Below are 15,198 nucleotides of genomic sequence, written 5' to 3'. Positions count from 1 at the left end.
TGCCAGGTGTTCATTTCTGTTCCAAAACACTGATAATTTCCTTTATTAGGCTTCCACAAATGGGTCACTTACTCTCCCTGCATAACCAGGAATGGTTATGGTGGCTGTTGCACATTGACCATCTGAGCAATGACATGTCAAGTATATTTAAATAGGAAATAGGTCTATTAAGACCTATTCAGTGTTATGGCAGAAGCAAAAGCAGCCCATGTCCTTACCCTGACATCCTTTGCCTCCATGAGTTCATCATTTGGTTGGAAAATATTGAAAATTGGTTTATTTCCCTAATTTTCATAATGAAAACCTGGGAAGAGGATGTGTGTGTGGAGAGGGGGGAGGGAGAGATGGTGAGAAGGGCATCTATAAGCCATGATTCACTCAAGCAAGCATTTGTATGGCAAGACAGCCTCGGTCCCAAAGGCCAAGGAAATGGAAACTGCACCTTCCCACCCTAAATGCTGGCACAGAAGGAAGAGGAAGATGTTAGGGGGCAAGTTGGGGCTTAGTGCCCCCAGCAGGCAGCTGATGGGTCCCTGTTCCATGTGGAAACCTTCAGAGCATCCAAGCAACCCCAGGAAGCATCAGCAAAAAAGGAGGATCGGGTAGACCTGGGGCTCCCTCTGCACATCCCTTCTCATCCACCCATCATCCTCACCCACTTTTCACACATGCACCCCAAAATACTGGCTGCTCCCCACCCACACAAGCCCAAGCCAGGCTCAGGCAATACCAGAGCGCTCCTGCTTTGTCAGTACTGAGTTCATTTTATCCGTACATGTGTTTAATTCCCTGCTCTGGCATTTCTCCTCTCTATCACTTTTCACAGACTGTCAGTCCTGAAATCCTTTACAGAGCAACCACATGCCATACCTACTTAGGAATTACGCCAGCTCGAGCAGTCATTAGGCACTTTCCATGTCCTACATGCAGCTGTGAACATTCATGCTACTGAGACTTAATCAGACTGTGGATCAGCTGCAAGCAGAGTGGCAAGGTAAGCAGGGATGTCACCAACCCCACTCCTGCCTTGACAGCTCTCAGGTTGCTATTGGGTTGGGGTTTTTTCTTAAGATTTGCAAAGTTCCATTTGGGTTTTTTCACCTGCTTGAAGAGTTTGAGTATTTAGAGGCCCCTCATTGCCCACTTTCCCCACTAATGCCCTTGCTCACAGCAATTCACTCCTTACCCTGACATCCTTTGCCTCCTGCTGGGGCAAACCACCTTCCACCTTTCCCTGGGCCTCCAGAGGTGCTGCAGCTGCAGAGTGTCCTGGGCTGGGTGCACCGTTGCCCTGATCTGCTCTGGCAGCTACTGAGACACATCTGCAAAGGCATTTAGGCTCCTAAAGATGTAAAACATTTGCCTGGTGGGATTCTCAGGTGCAAAAGGCAGAGGTGCCTATTCCCCTCTGACACTGCAGGAGTAAAATGCATCCCCTGGTCAAATGCTGCTGAGATTTCTGTGTATCTCTGCTCTACTGATCCCTTGCAAATCTCCCCCTCAAAAAACCCACGGCAGTTCTCAGCTGCCTCTAGGCCCAGGAGGGGTGAAGACACCACCATCTACAGCTCACACTGCAACCACAAGCTCCAGCCTTCCACAGCACGTAGACCTTGCAAGAAATTAGTTTGTGTGCACAGCTGCTTCAAGCTTTAGCTGCTTATCCACCCCCACGGACCAGGCTTTAGCACTGGAAGGGGATGTCAGGTAAGCCTCTTCACTCCACAAGTACAAACACAAGCTTCAGATTGAAGTCATGGGCTGAGGGCTTTGTGAAGCTGTGGCTGGGGGAATGGTCTTCACGCCTGGCTCGTGCCTTTCCTCTCCTCGACATCTCCCCCCGGTGCTTCGGCGTCTGATGTTTTATTCCAAGTGCTTCACTGCTAAGACTGGGGCTACTCTTGTATTCACAAAGCACCTGCTTGATTTTGGATGTGAGAGTAAATAATCTCTCCTTCCTTTTGCCTAACGGATGTTGCCAGTAAATCTTTAAGTGGCTTTATTTTGGTTCCTTTAAATGCAGGGCAGTTTAAGACAGGGGAACTGAAGGGAAAAAGGGCAGGACCTGCTCACCCATCACTCAGCCAAGAGCCACATCCCCACCTGGGAATGCAGGCACTAAACCCCAGTGGAGAATGCAGTGGGAAGGCTTCTCTATGCTCCAGCACAGTTCAGACCCACACCTCCCTGACAAACCCCATTCCCACAGCAGTTTCCATCCCAAAAAGCTCAGTTTGCCCCCTTGGGGTCATTAAAAAAAGCCAGGAGGGTGGCAGGGAAAGGCAGCACTCGCCCTTTGCAAGGTCAAGACAAAACCCCTCAAAATGTCACAGAGTTTTGAGAGTCCTAAATGAAGAAATTGCTTAATCTACCTGGGGGATTGCAGCTATTATATCCACTGCCGTAAACAAGCTTCAGATCCAGCTCCTAAGGATTGCACCGACAGAGAGGAGCCGAGGCTAAATTGACAAGTTGTCTCTGCTGCCCTTGAAACTCAATTTGCCATCACTCACCTCATTTCAAATTAGCACAGAAAGAAGCCTCGCCGGCCGAGGCTGCTCTTTTGGGGCTCTGTTACGCAAGAGCCCTGCTACCTGCTCTGCACACTGGCACTGGGGGAGGGGGGTTGGGGTCTGTCCTGTTGCAACAGGCATGGCAACAAAAAAAAGAGACTGAATGCAGACCCTTGAACACAATCCAAGCTGCCTAAATCAGGGAGAAATTCAGCCTTTTGCCAGCAAAAAGGTGTGTACACCCCTTAAATCCTTCCCTGAACCCTTCGAGGGAATGAGCACAAGAGCAGATCTCTGCATTGAGGTGACATTTGGGACTGGATTGAATACTCACAGAGGGTCAGGATGGCTCCAGGATGAACAGATCCTCCAGGTTTCTGTATGATTGGTTTTTAAAAGGAGCCTGAACAGAGATGTGCTGCAATCACACGTGCAACAGAAGCGTGCAGCATCCACGGAGCTTGCTTCGTATCTCCACACGTGGAATGTTCAACAGCCACGATTTCAGGTGAGAGTTTCACGTCAATGTGGGATAGATGGTCTAAAAATTAAAAATTCAGCAAAACTGTGGGCAAGCCCCACCCCCACCCCTGAGATTTCACAAGGAAAGCTGGATCCAAATAGCTCTGATAATGACTTTTCAGAACTTATCACGTTTCAGACACCCAGTGTCAGGGATCAGAGAGATGTTGTGAATTTGGGAACAAACCCCAGATCAGTAGCTTTACTCCAGGAGCCCTGTAGATGCAGAACACACTGGCTGAAAGGCAACTTGTGGCCTTATGCCTCCCAAATCCAATCAGCCAATTATGCTCCCTAATTGCCTACAATGGATTTAATTGGGCTGGGCCATTGTACAGCACCTCAAATCAGTTTCCTAGAAAATAAAATGAGAAAGCAGCACAGAAACCAGCCCTTGGCAGCAGATGTTATCCTTGAGCTCAAACCTTTCAGACCTCAACTTGGATCTGGTGGCAACTGTTGCCACCACTTCTGCATGTTTGATGGTACCTAATGCCCACAGCTCTCTGCCTTCAAAGGGATGCAGCTTCTTTACAGGCACCAGTGCAGAGCATCACACACTCCCCAGTGCTCCTGGGGCACTAAGGAGGGATGCAGAAGCCAGAGCAGGTGGGGACAAGCGATTGCTAGGGGTGCATGAGCAGAGCTGACCAGCAAAGCACAAAGCTGCATTGTTGCTTGTCTGCAGCAGTCGATTCCCTTCTCCTGTTGCCACTCACGTGCACTGGGGTTTGTCCATCAATGTGCCTTTCATCAAAAAGGGGTTAAAACCTTGATGAAGTCTCCTCCACTGCTCTCAGGAGGAGAAGCACCACCTTCTCTAGTGTCCAGGAGGCTCCTGGAGGTGGTCAAACCCAGCTCTGCAGCCCTCAGGCAAGAAGGACAACATCCACAGATGCTCCTGAGCTGCAAAAGCAGCCCCGAGCCTTCCCTGAGGCATCTCCCTGGGACTGCACAGGGAGCTGGGCAAGCAAGCAAAGGAGGAGAAACACGACCCTGGGGAGTGATGGAGAACGAGGACGTTGCTTCTTGCTCTTCCTCGGGTTTTTCTCAGCATTGAACACAACCAAGGCTGCGTGCAGTCACTGCAAGGGACTCCCTCCAGTCCTTACTCTGCGGTGGGGACCGATGTGACAAAGCCACATCATATTTGGTCGCCCTCAGCACACGGAAGGGCAGCGGGCTTCACGTCGCGGCCATCTGCCTCCTCCTCCCGCACAAAGGGCCCGTTGACAGCTGTCTGAACGATGGCCTTCGGCCCAAGCACTCAAACCCGCTCCTCGGGCGCCGCCGTCAGCGCGACGCGCCGCAACAACGGGGCCCCTGTTCGCAGGGCAGGAGGGGGATAAAGCCGCAGTGTTCCCCGCTGCTGGCTCTACCGGCTGAGCCGGCCCCGCCGACAAGCGCCTGCCTTTCCCCACGCCCGCGGCCGCCGCTGCCCTGACCCCGCTGCGGCGTCCCTGCAGCCTGCTCGTCCCTGCAGGTACCACGCTCGGATCTCTGGCTCCAGTGCAGGGAGGGTCGTGTTCAGCATTTCTCTCGAGCGTCACAGCTCTGCTCTTTGCCTTCATCCACGTTTTGTGTTTGTTTTTGGAGCACGACACCAACAGCTCGTGCAGAAATATGCAAGAGCCAAACTTTGGTTTGCCAGCTGACACACAGCTCCTTTATCCTTCTGCCTTCAGCCTTAGGTTAGGCCTGCCTTAGGTTAGGCCTCCCTTAGGTTAGGCCTGCCTTAGGTTAGATCTGCCTTAGGTTGGGCCTGCCTTAGGTTAGATCTGCCTTAGGTTAGGCCTGCCTTAGGTTAGGCCTACCTTAGGTTAGGCCTGCCTTAGGTTAGGCCTGCCTTAGGTTAGGCTGAAGGCAGAAGGATAAAGGAGCTGTGTGTCAGCTGGCAAACTAAAGTTTGGCTCCTGCATATTTCTGCACGAGCTGTTGGTGTCGTGCTCCAAAAACATGCTTAGGTTAGGCTGAAGGGTAGGGGATGGTTTGATGTGTCACCTAGAGGCACAGCTGATGCTTGTCCTGACCTTGACACCTGCAATTAGCTTGCAGTTCTAAGAGCATCATGTGTTAAAGCAGCACATGTCAAGAAATTTCTGGTCGGGTTAGGTCTCACAGCAGCATTTCTTTCCCCAAAGAAACAACAGAGCATGCAAATAAGGGAAAGCAAAAAGGCCACCAAGTGTTCCCAGTAAATCCCAAACAACCAGGACTCAGGTACCACTGAGAAGCCAGTTGCAGCCTCCTGACAGGGTTCAGTCTGAGTGCAAGGCACAAAGTTTAGGCAGAGATTCTCAAGTTAAACCAGCACAGGCTCACACCGATTGCTCTTGCTCCAGCTCCTGATTGTGCATCACGTGCACCGCATCCTTTTGACTCCAGCCGTGACTGTCAGTGCAGCCCAGCTCTTTGGCACACAAACCTTTCCCCTTCCTCTCACCCTCTCCAATTTATCCCAGTGCCTGGCACATCCACCTGCTTCCACCTCAGTGCAGCTTCTGGTGTGACGGTGACACTGGCGTTTGCTCCCAGCTTGGGGGGTTGTTATCTACATCAGTGACTGCAGGAGAAAGCAAACCCCTGCCTGCTTTCATAGTGGAATGGCAACCCTCACCTTTCTGCCACCGTGCCCACTAACTGAATCCAAGGCCAAGTGCATGAGCAGATGGAGAAGCAAACACAAAATGCCCCCCTGGTGCTTCCATTTGAATCAGCCACAGGTGATTCCCATTCCCTGCTAGGCACAGGAGATGCTGAGCTCGTGGGGCAAGGGAAAGAAACGGGGGGGGGGGGGGGGGGGGATTAGGTCTTGGAGTAATGGACACCCAAGAAATAAGCAAGCTATCCATCACAGAGCATCGAGCACATTAGCAGAAGCATTTGCCTGAGCAAATTACCTTGAATAGTCATTATCTCAGAGCTTATTGCTCACAGAGCAGGGAGAGAGCTGCAAGCGCAGGCAGCAGCCTGGCGAAGCGGGCAGGTCACGGCGGGGCTGGTGGGCACTGGCACTGACAGCAAACCAGAGCTCTGCCAAAGTGCATCATTTCATGACCCTCCTGCTTCCTCCCAGGCTCCTGGCCCTGATCACACAGCAAGACACACTGAAATGGTACCTGGAGCCTGGGGAGTCCTGTGCTCTCCCAGCCCATGGCAGCACGGTGGCTGCCTTTTCCCCATAACAGAACATACAGGAACCAGATCCATAAGGAGCATCCCCAAACCCTGCTGAGGCTCCTGCTGATTGGTGTCACTGAGCATCCTCCTACAACCCACACCTAAATCAAAAGCAGTCCTCAGAGAAGCCCCACACCTCCCCGAGCCCCCACTGGCAGAAAGAGCTTTTTGACCGCAGCGTGTGATGTAGAATTTGACTTTGAGTGACTATCACAAAGCATTTTTATTGTTAAGCTGTTTTATCCCCTTTCCCTGGCTCACGAGGAGCGCACCTTGGTGTCAACAGGACTCTTTTGTCTTTGTAAGCTATTTTGAGGCAAAATATCTGTAAATTACTTCCCCAAACCTCCACACAAGCAGATCATGCAGAGAAAATAGGCTTTGCAGGAATGCAGTAAATTGTTTCTGTCACACAAGGAAATATAACCAATAGAAATCGTTATGGATGAGTCATTATGAGAGGGACCAAAAAAATTAACCTTCATCCATTTCCTTCATCGCTGTGTGTGTGCGAGGCACGGGAAAGGTGGTGAGCGCCTGCTAAGCGAGCCCATTAGCGCTGGGGGAAAGGTGGGATGTGCAAGCAGGTGCAGAGAGGAAAAACCTGAGATGGGGATGGGTGTTTGGGAGAGGGAGCAAGGAGAGGGGTGCAGAGGGCTGCTGCAAAGGGAGAGGTGAGTCGGGCACGCTGCTGAGATGGGAAGGGATGCCTCAGAGTGGGAGAGAGCTCTGTTCGATCTGTTACGCGGGGAGGGGATTCTCCTTCCCCGCTATTATGCGTTGCTTTTGTCTCTCCCTGTCCTCAAATCTCTTGCAAATATCAGGGGATGAGGGAGTTTAAGGAGGAAGGTGAAGCCAAGGCTCCCTGAGCTTGCACTAGCAAACATGGGCTCTCCTCCACCTTCACCACCAAAGCACCTCCCAACACACTGTTTACTCACTTGATCTTATGCAACACCGGCATGAACAGGCTGGGTTGTCTGTTTGTTGGAAGGGGTTTTTTGGTTTAAATACATAGAAAAGATAAAAGAAATGCCAAAGTGCAGGCCAATGACTGCAGGGACTGTGAGGGAGAGGTGGCTCTGACAGGGAAACATCAGATAGAGGAGTACGTGTGAATACGGCCAAGGGAACATTTATTCCCACTCGCTTGGAGCCAGCACTGCCTCGTGTCCTCATCCAGCTCCACTCCAGCCCCTCCCCATGAACCAAACCCATGTTTTGCTCTGTACCTGGGCACATTTATGGCAGACATTAAAAAAAAAAAACCCAGAAAGGCAAAGAAGAAAATCTGTTTCCAGGGTGGCAGATAATGATTCCTCCAGCCACGGCGTGCAAACAACGCGGCGGAAAAGGCTCAAGTGTTAAATGTTCCCTAATGTGCAGTAATTGATTTCCATGTGTGCAGTAATGGATTTGGTCACATCATGCAACAATGGATTTGACATGGGTTCTGGCTGATATTATAAACACAGTTAAGTCGTTAGCCTTGTGCCCGAGAATTAGGCCTTTAATAGCACTGACCTGCGTGACCCAGGCTGGCTGGCCAGCGCTGCACAGGCAGCCACCAAAATCGTCCGGGCTGGTTCATACTCAAGGATGCAGGCGGCAATTTAACAGCTAAAAGCTGCTTGGAACCACACAAAATGCATCCTGGGTTTTGCTCTGGCCATTTAGAAACATTGAATTGTTTGGGTTGGAAAAGAGCTTTAAGCCGCTGGAGTCCCAGCCCTCCCCTCACCCTGCCCAGCCCATCATTAACCCACAGCCCTCAGCACCTCAGCTGCGCGGCTTTGGGTCCCTCCAGGGCTGGGCACTCCCCCAGCTCCCTGGGCAGCCTGGCACAGGGGCTGACACCCCTCTCAAGGGAAAAGTTCTTCCTCAGCTCCAACCTAAACCTCCTCTGGCACAACCTCTTGTCCTGTCACTCCTTACTTGGGAGAAGAGACCAACCCCACTGCAACCTCCTGTCTGGGGCTTGCAGAGAGTGCTCATGTCACCCCTCAGCTTCCTCTTTTTCAGACTGAACACCCCCAGCTCCCTCAGCTGCTCATCAGACTTGTGCTCCAGACCCTTCCCTATCTCTAGACATGCTCTAGCATCTCAATGTCTTTTTTGTTGTGAGGGATCCAAACCTGAACACAGCACTCGAGGTGTGGCATCAGCAGTGCCCAGTACAGGGGGACAGTCACTGCCCTGGCTTGCACAGGCAGCTCACATCCAACCTTTCTCCTTCCTGGCCTTTTTGCATGGCAGTTGAACACTCCAAGATGTTGTCCTCCCATCCCAAGGATGAGCAGGAGGTAGTGGCATGGTCTTTGCCTCCACAAGTAATGGAAGCTCTCTCCCACATCCCACAGCTCAGCCATTTACAGCTTCAATGTGCAAACACTGATGGGAGAAGTCAACCAACGGGCTGCCGTTGGAGGAAACACCATCTGAAGCCCAGCAACATCTCCCATATGTGGTGCCCCCCCTAGAGGGACAGAGTAGTTTGTGAGGGGAATTGCTTCTCCTTGGGAATTTACAAGCCTTGCAGTAGTGTTAAAAATCTATTCTTTTCACTCGGGTGCTGCAGCAGCACTCGCCTTCTGGTGAGAAGTGATTGGGCTCCTGTCCGTCAGGGACACAGGGACTGTACTGAGAAAATTGCATTCAGCAATGGGGGATTTAAGAGGGTGCCTGTCCTCAAAGAGGGCTGCAATTAATTAACTCAGAGGAAGGGGCTGCTTGGGGTTTGCTTGGTCTTTTCTATGTTTTCCTTGGTGCATTTAATTTATTGGCGGGTGGCTTGTTTTGTTTCCTTCTTGCTTTTCTGTTTGTCTTTAAGACTCTTTGCGGGATGATAAAGCGTTGGGAATGTATTTACTCAGCAGGGGATTAATTGGCAAGCAGGCAGGAGAAATGGCTGGGCCAAGCCCTAAATCCCAACCCTCACGCTGCACCTGCCAGCACTGGGAAATTGAAAAGCCTCCCGGCCGGCCAGCCCAGCATGCTCCTGGGATTTTGCAGCACAGGGGTGTCAAGATCCACTAGAAACAGCACCAGAAAAGACCTCAGGGATGGGGTTTTCATCCCAACTCTGCATCATGCAACAACAGGGAGAGCTAGCAAACACCAACGGCACGGGCATGAAGGGTGTGGCAGAGCCCCTGCAAATAGCAGGAGTTTGGCAGCAAGGATGGGCTCTGATGAGACTGGGAAAGTCTTTTATTACAATGTTTGTTCTTTTTATACCAAGTCTTAGAGAAGTTTAAATCCACTGATGGCTGCAATAGATTCATAGAATGGTAGGGGAGAGACCTCTAAAGATCATCTAGTCCAACCCCCCCAATGGTGACAGAGTCTGAGTGAGCTCAGTGGTCTTTTGCCACATACAACATAGGACTCCAGTATCTTCCACTCCTCCCTCCATGGTTTGGGTCACCTATTAGGCAAGAAACTCCTCAAGATCTGGTTCCATCATTTATTCAACAACTGGCACAGAAAGGCTGAACCTCAGATGGGAGCCCTAACACACAGACCACCCCCCACAAGATAATATCCTACACATAAAGAGAATTGATTGGTGTTGCACATGGAGGGACTGTGGTGCACAACCGATGGCACCACATTTCTGGGCTTCAACCAAAGAACAACAGACCTGGAGAAGCACTGTAGGGATGTACGTGACTGGGTTGAGAAGAGCAGATCCCCACAGCTCAGTGTGGGGGATGAGACTGGGAGGAGCACAGCCTCCAGGATCCATTCCTCAAGAGCAGATGGATACCAGGATGCTGGAGACACATGCATGGCTTGTGATGACCCACCACGCACCCCACCACTCTGGGTGAGCCCTCCCCAAACACAACCCCGTCCGCAACCACACAGCCCTGCCATTTCCATCAGGCCCTGAGACATTTCACATCGCTGCTGCCATTTCAAGGGGTGAGAAAGGTCCTAATCTTGCCCTCCCAGCCCTAATCTTTCAAAGGAATTAATCTTCAAAGCAATCTCAGCCCAGCTACACTGGCAGACAAAGTTTTGATTGAAGAGTTGCAGCGACAGCTGAGCTCTGATGACAGGGGAGACAGGAAAGCGTTGGCTGGATGGGACCAGTGCCAGGAGGAAACCTCAACAGAAACAGGCACCCAGAGCTGGAGCAAACACCACTTTTATCCCTGGGGAATTCCTACCTGTGTTGTCTGCTACATTAACCAGAAAAAGCAAGTTTCTCATCCTCCCCAAAACTTTGTCTTTCTTTTACAGAAAGAGCTGACCTCAGCAATATCCCAACCATCTCATCCAAGGCTTTGTTTCTCTCTTACCACTCCCTACTACAAATTACAACCATCAATGGAACCAAAGGGATTTGGCTTCACTGAAATAAAACACTTTGATGAAGTCTGAAGACGAGAGGAAAGGTGATGGCCCCACAAAATGGTTTGATTTCGGTGAATCTGTGGTTTCATTTCCAAAACTGATTCATTAGGAAAATGTTGTCAAGCAGCTCTAATCAAAGTGCTTTAAGGCATTTTTGAAACCTCCAGTGTCGAGCTTCAAAACAATTCAATTTGTGTGGTAAAGCAGAGGAGTTTTATGACACAGAGATCCAGCGAATGGAAGCACTGCTTTTTGTTTGACTTTGCAGCCACTTCAACTTTAAGGAATTAAATTAATCATAATGTGGGAGAGTAATTTCAGAAGTTTCTCTCCTCAAGTACAGAAAGTATATTCAAAGTCATCTCAAGGCAGACTTTCTAAATGTAATATAAGGTTGTCATCTTGGTGCTTGCAGCTTGCTTTTCACTAGCACCATCTCCATTTACTATTTCTTAGGGTCGTGAGCAAATGAAATAAAAAGAAAAAGCTCGTTTCTGTTGGAGAAAAGTCAAGTGATGGGATCATTATACAGAGCATCTCAAAAGGAAAAAGGCGACACACACAAAGAAAGAAAGGATAGAGAAAAATAGAGGGTATGTAGCAAAAAATGGAAAGAGAATGAGAACATCACGGGAAATGCTCATTCCAACAAGAGCCCCATTCACCCTCGCTTGTCTTTCCCTTCAGGGTTAGTTCTTGTTTCATTACAGATTAACACAGCATCTCTTCTCTTGAGTCTCACTTGCTGGAGACCGCTACATCCATTTAAATGGATTTCAAAAGCCATGATTGATCTACGCCAAGTTGTAATTTTGGATGCTAGCATGACGGGTAATGCACTCCAGCCTGTGCCGAGAGTGCAGGAGGTGTGTGAATTGCTTCCTCGATACGATAAATTCATTAGATAAAGGAACCTGAGATAACAGGGGCAGCACTTAGGAAAGCATCTGGTGGCACGAAACGCAGATGCGCAGGGAAAGGGGGTTGGGGAACAGCTCGCTGGGCTTGCATTGAGTAAAGAGCTGAACAAAGGAGAGTTGTACAAGGGGAGGGGGCTGGAAGGGACCTTTGGGTCAAGCAGCCCTACTTTCTTCCTCAGAGATAGCCATGCAATATCATTCTGATGGCTACTTGAACCCGTGAACTCCACAGCGTGGGAAGCATCTGGAAACACCGAGAGGGTGGACTGTGGGAAAAATGAAACGTCATTCCCTAAAGTCCAGGGGTGACACAGGCTTTGAAATGCCACTACACGAGGCAGCTAGTAGAGATGTAAAAAATGATGCCAGAAATCTGCTGTGCTGTCCAGGCTGGATGCAGAGCACTGGACAGTAGGTAGTGACACAGCTATGAGCTGTATAATCCCTGCTATCGTGCCAGCTCCTGCCACTTCCATCTGCAAGCACTGGGGACCTGGTAGCTCAGTGAGCTTCCTCTCCTGGCTTCGTTTAAATTCAGCTCCGATGTCACAGGGAAAGGAGCAAGGCAGGTTCTGAGCACCTGCTCAGGGGCTTTTGCTCACAGGAAAAGAAAGGATGGAGAAATAGAAGGATGCTTTGGCAGCCATGTAAAGGAGACTGATGAGGGCTGCAGGTCAGAGGGGGAGGAAAACGATAGAGATCATTAGGGTATTACAAAGCAGGAGACTGCAAAAGGAAAGGGATGCTCTTAGGGAGAACAGGGGGAAGGAAGGAGCTAGGAAAGCCAGCAAGAGATCAGGGATGCTAAAAGCCGTAGGATTTAGAGTCCGGCAGTGTCTCCAAGGGCACTGCAGGGAGCTGATGCAGAAGAGAAGCCACAGAGCACAAGACTAAAGCTCAGTGATCAAAGCAGGTCAGGCTCAAGCTTTTCCAGGACCCCCCCTTTACCACAACGACAGCCAGGAGCATCTGCATCCAGCCAGCCCTCTGCCATCCACAAAGCTACTTTATCTCAACCAAGCCCAGCAGTGACATTACTTAATCAATACAGCAGGAAGGTGGGATCTAGCATGAGGAGATTACCATGGCAGGAGAGCCTCTTGCAGCCAAGGTGCTGACAAAAGCCTTGCCATGCTAGCGAGGAGGCTGCCAGATTGATTTTGAACTCATCAATCTGTGTCAGGGTCGGGCAGCAGCGTGATGCTGCTGGGGGCGAAGAGGCACACGACGCCTTCCTCCCAACCCTCAGCAAAGGGGAAACAGTTCAGAGACGTTTTCTCCCCCTCAGCACTCAGGACACATGAGTGTTGGCAATGCAGGGCCTGTGTCTGGGCTATTTATTCATTTATCAGGCCTACAGCTCGCTATCATTTGGATTTCACGTAAGGTAATGAGGATAATGTGTGTCTGTACCCTGGGAAAAGTCTTTCCTGCACTTCACTTGAGGCTGTATGAATTAAATATCCTCTTTAGTGCACAGTGCAAGGGGACAGTGGTGCCCAGTGGGTAAGGTACCAGGCTGGGACCCAGAGTCCCTGCTCTGCTGCTGGCTCAGTAGAGAGCCTTGAGCAAGTTAAATCCCCTGTTGGGTCCTCTCTGCTCACTCGTAAGTAATATAGGAATAATCACCAGATCCAAGGTCCCCCAATGGAAAGTGCTCCATAATTATTAGTTCAGGGACTGAAGAACATACAGAGGGTCTCCAGCAAATCCTGCATGAGATAATACAGAGGAGGGGACAACAATTAATTTAATTGGGGAGATAAAATCACATGCACCAGTGCAGACTGAGAGCTGACCTTCTGGAGAGCAGCTCATGGAGAGGGACCTGGGAGTTCTGAGCAACAACAAACCAAGCACGAGTCAGCAGTGTGCCTGGATGCATTCCTGTGCCCCCTGATAGAGGGAAACGTGCTTTAGCAGAGGCTTGGGCTGGATGAGCTCTGGAGGGCCCTTCCAACCCCCACCATTCTGGGATTCTAGGAACAAACTTGTCACCTAGAGGTATCAATGCATTAGCTACGCTGCAGAAGCAGCCTCACAGATTAGGGTAGCAGTCATCTAGCCACCCCTTGGCAACTGGGACTAGCCAAGAGGGAAACTGGGACCATCAGACAGCTGTTGCTCTCAAAAAGAACTCCCTCCACCCTTCTGCTTGCGCTCATCGACCGCCCAACGCTGCAAACTGGCCTCTGCCGAGCAAGAGTTCAACTTCAAAGCAATTCAAATCCATGGATGTGAGAGGCTGCTCACAGCTTAGTTTAAACCAAGTCCACCATGGTTTGGTCCACATCAATCAAGGACAAATTGAAGCTAATGAGAAGTAAGTGTCCAGGCAGGGCTTTGCATCGATTTGGTTAAACCAGTGTAAGAGAGCAAATGCACGTGTGTATGCGTGTGTGTGTGGATGACTCTATTGCACCTTAGCAGTTTGTCCCCAAACCTTCCCTGGTTAATTCCTAAGCTGTTTTTTTTTAGATTAAACCACCAAATTTGCCACATTTTGTTTCAAACTAAGGATGCTCACCCCAGCACTTCTGAACTCTGTGAAACAAGTCACCGTCTTCTTTTGTACTGCAAAAAAAAACCCACTTGGGAGATAAATTGCAGACAATTCAGTAAATAACTCAGCCTATGACCTTGATGCTTATTGATTCCTCAAGCTGTGTATCTTTCTTGGGTGCTCCCCAGCAAAAACAATTATCACTTAATTATAAAGCAGCTTGGCTTGAGGGAACCGCCAATTGGCTGGCAGGATTTGCAGAGGGGCGAGTTCATCCGTGTGCACCACGCAGCCCCGACCAAACAGGCTGCTTAAGATTCAGAGCCACAAACTTCATTATTTTCTTCCTAGCCTGTGTTTTTCCCCTCGTTTTAAAATCACTTTCAGGATGTTTAGCCAATCCGGGTGTTTGCCTGAACAGTCACAATGGATGGGATCGAAACAGCGGGTGCCAGCGTCGGAAAAGGGGAAAGAAAAGGAGAACTAGGATGATAAAAAGGAGCACAAGGAAAGGCTATTGCTTCTGGAAACAAAATACCTGGGCTGTTCTCTCCTTCACTGACCTTGGGCAAGGGACTTTCTCTGTCTCCAGTGCCTTTCTTCTCTATGCAGGCCAGTCTGCCTGCAAAACCCGACACAAAGTATTGGTCTCGCTCTTGACCGAAGTTTCACAATGCCTCTGGGACGGGAATAATGACAGCACTTGGTGCTTCTGCAGCCATGCATGCTGCTGCAAAGCACTTAGTCACATCCATTAGCACACAAGAAAGGGAATTATCATCTCCACCCCAAGACAGGAGGAGGGAAAGGTACCTCCCCCCTGGCTAGAAAGGATGGATTTGCAATTTCTATGCACTTCTGGGCTGTGTCACCCTGCAGTGAAAGGAAAGCCCCTCGCAGAGGTTGGCATGAACCCTGTGTGGCTCAGGATCTAGAGCTGGCCCATGACAGATTCCTCATTTGGTGGCATTTTTACCTGTATGACCACATCACCAGGACTGCCAGTTACCTCTCCTCCCGTTACAGGAGAGAGGGGGCACCAGAACCTCTCCGTGCAGCTCTCACGCTGAGCCTCCATCCCTGCCTCGCAAGCAGGCACCAGGAGCAAAGCCACACGATGGCACTGTGTTTTCCACAGCCCTTCCCACAGCAGCACGTTTGGGCAGCAATGCCTGGCCGTGCAAGACACGTTGCAGCA

This window comes from Colius striatus, chromosome 23 (genome assembly GCF_028858725.1).
Source record: "Colius striatus isolate bColStr4 chromosome 23, bColStr4.1.hap1, whole genome shotgun sequence".
Classification (NCBI taxonomy): domain Eukaryota; kingdom Metazoa; phylum Chordata; class Aves; order Coliiformes; family Coliidae; genus Colius; species Colius striatus.
This window is presented reverse-complemented; position numbering follows the sequence as displayed.